Source organism: Leuresthes tenuis, unplaced genomic scaffold (assembly GCF_036924035.1).
Source record: "Leuresthes tenuis unplaced genomic scaffold, fLeuTen1.0.hap1 SCAF_22, whole genome shotgun sequence".
NCBI classification, from domain to species: Eukaryota; Metazoa; Chordata; class Actinopteri; order Atheriniformes; family Atherinopsidae; genus Leuresthes; species Leuresthes tenuis.
In genome coordinates, this window is record NW_027325376.1 from 27636001 (window position 1) to 27639274 (window position 3274).

At 44.3% G+C, this 3274-nt stretch overlaps 1 non-coding gene across 1 annotated transcript; it reads right to left on the reverse strand.

Moving 5' to 3' along the window:
• Positions 1–1824: 1824 nt before the first annotated feature.
• Positions 1825–1940, reverse strand: LOC140282474 (U5 spliceosomal RNA). Its single transcript, XR_011909904.1, has one exon. It is a non-coding gene; the product is annotated as a U5 spliceosomal RNA (small nuclear RNA).
• Between the last annotated feature and the right edge of the window lie 1334 nt (positions 1941–3274).

The window sequence follows — 3274 nt, forward strand, 5'->3', positions numbered from 1 at the left end:
TCCCAGGCAGTGCAGGCTTGGTAGCTAAATGTGTCCTATACATGGATGACATTAACATATTGTGTACAGATATTTTATCTATAAATAGAACTTTCGATGTCACTGACTGGTACGCCAAGGGATCAGGGCCAAAAATAAACAAAGAAAAGACACAAACCAAATTTTACAGATCATGGACAGAGTCAGAGGTGACTGGACTCCCCCTGACAATTGCCCACAGAGACCAAAAAATACTAGGGATCAAATTTGATACAGAAGGAAAAGAAAAAACAAATTGGCCAGATATTGTGGGGAAAATAAGGAAACGACTAGGGTTTTGGGGACTCAGAGGACTGACAAGAAGGCAAGATTTTAATTATCAAAACAGTTATTTTACCTCTGCTGTTGCTTGCCAGTTCTGTCTTTATGCTGTCACGGGTGTTGTGACTTACACACACACATTTCTGAATTGAGAAAGGAAATTATTTTAGAGGAAGCACTAGAGTTTAGATCCCACATTTGTTGATAGGCATTCATTCATTTCTTCACTTCTGATGAAGTTTCAACTCCAAATGGGAAAGGTTGAGGAGGGAAGTACTGAAGAAGCCAAAAGTGAAAGGAGGGAAAGCAGTACCAGATCTGTATTGTTTTTAGGAAGTCTCTTTACCTCTTTCCAATTAAAGTGTGCAATTAACCCATCCAAAAACCCAGCGGCAGCTGCAATGGCAAGATTCTGGATGGGGGCCTACTTGAGAAGACTACGACTTTTACCATCAGACCTGAAAGTACCTGTGTCTTTTAATCTAACAGAAAGTTATGCTTTTATAAAGACATTTTTAAACCATCTTTGGTCTCTGTTGTGCAGGAGCGGGCCCCAGTGAGTCCAGTGCGTGGGCTCACTATTGGCGAGCCCTCAACAGTTTGGCGCATTGTAAACCTTTCAGCTCTTCCGAACAGACTTTGGGATTTGTCATGGATGGTGGCTCACGAGATTCTCCCAGACAGATCTGTCATGCACTCCAGGGGTATGTCGGCGACGGCCACCTGCCCCCGTCCAGGTTGTGGCGCGCCTGAGACGGTGAGGCATCTCTTCTGGGAGTGCAGTGCTGCTGTGGACTTGTGGGCAACAGCCGACTCCTTAAATTTCCCGTACTTACCAGCAAGAGAGGTCCTGTCAGCACAACTGGTGCTTTATGGGGTGAGTCAAAATCAGAATCTCAGGAAAGAGGAATTTGTCAAACAGTGGCTCATCCTGGCCGCCATCAAAGACGCCATATGGACCTCAAGAAACTTGCTGGTAAGAAGGCACAAACAGATTCCCCCGTGGCTGTGATCCAGATGGCAGTAGCAACAGCCAAAGAGGCTGCAGCTGGAGGCGGCAGGCCAAGGACACAGCCACAAAGAAGCATCGCCTCTGTGCTCGCTCGGACGAAGGAGTCACACGAAAAAAAGGTCCAAGCAGCAGCAGTGCTCCCTGGATCGTGCGGGAGTGCAAAGTTATATCATTTAAAAGTGCAGCGGGTGGGCGGAGGTGCAAAGTGACACTCTGGCCACCTATAGCCATAAAAAGAACACCGCTACAAGTGCGCATTGTGCCAGGAAGGGCCCTCGGACGTGAACCAGTGGACAGTTATCGCTTCTCGGCCTTTTGGCTAAGCACTGAGCACTCTTCAGCCCTTTTAAATGGTATAACTTTGCACTCCCGCACGCTCCAGCGAGCACCATTCAAGCAACAACAAGCACTCAAGCTTCGAACATCGGCACAGTCGCAGCAAGTAAGGCAACACTACTCAGAGAAGTCACTCTGCACAGTAACAAGAGTTCTTTTGCACAGACAGAAAGGGCTTCACCCGAAAAGGTAAAGCCTGTCAAAAATAGAAACAACTCATTAGTGCTGCTCTCCACAGAAGTCTTTAGTAAAAGGCGAAAGACTTGTACGTTATGAAGAGAAACCAGAGTACGATTATCCGTCACTGCGGGAGCAGGGCATCAGGCTAGTTGGCATAGCCACCTTCATACTGGCATAGCAAGTTGAGACACTTGCTCCCCCCCTTGCTCCTCAGCTGACCAAGTCGGAACAATCGGGCCCTATTTGATGGCTGCCTTGTCTTTTACTCTGTGCAAAAGACAAGGCAGCAACAAAAACACCACGGGAACACCGTATTGAGGCTTTGTTCTGACTGCTCATTCGGTGTCACGTTTCTTTCAAGCAATTCTCCCGGTTAGCCCACACTTGGCTCGCTCCCAGAGCCGTGTTAAAGTCTACTTCCCATTCACTCTCTTTTCTCAGCAGACTCTTGGGATTTTATCTATAAAATGAATTCCTTCACACAAACTATGTTAAAACTGCTTTGTCCTTCATATTTACCATGTCTACAAAGATTTAAACAAAAAAACCAACGTTGTACTTTGCAGTAAAAGAAAGAGCAAATCTAAAGTTTCAGGAATTCGAGAATAAGCTTACTTTCATGAGTTCTTCACGATTTCGGATTTTGCTATAAAATGAATTCCTTCACTCAAATTAAATTAAAACTGCTAAACCGCTAATCTGTTACATGTAAGGCAGATGTCAAATTCACCAAAATAGGATCTAAGGGTATTTGGCCAATCGAGCTTTAGCAGCTTCGGTAAAAGAGTATAAGTTGAAGAGTTTGTGAATAAAGGTGTAAGCACACATAGTGAGCTCTAGGAAAATAGGCAGGGAGCAATGCCGGCTGGGGTATATGTTCTTGTATGTTGTCTGACTGTTTGATTTGAATGTGTTGTGTAAGTGTCCTGTTGAATGTTACATGTTTGGGCTTTGACACGCTTCACTGTGGTTGTTAACTGTGTGGTGTGTCCTGAAATGTTATATGTTTGGGCTGTGTGACATGCTTAATGCTTGTCAGTAGCTACCCACTTATTCATATATAGCAACTGACAACATAAGAAGTCCGGACATACTTTGATAGTAGTTGTAGAAGTATCCTTATTGATAATAGATAAACTAATTCATAGTGATAGAACAGTAGATGAACAGGTGCCTGCACATGTCTCACGAAAATAAAATGGGTATATGATTGCTGACGGCAGAGCAATACTGCCAAACTTATGAGTTCTTGTGGCAAACTTGATTCAGCGTCTTGACGTGTATACGCTGTTTCGCTGACTTGATTGTCACAAGAAACAAAGTGTGTTTGATAAGATCCGACCATTTTATTACGGGAGGATCAGTATGTATGGATTCTGATGTGACTGATAAACCCATTCGTATCTTAAGCATAATCTAATACGTGAGACAACGCCCTGGCACACA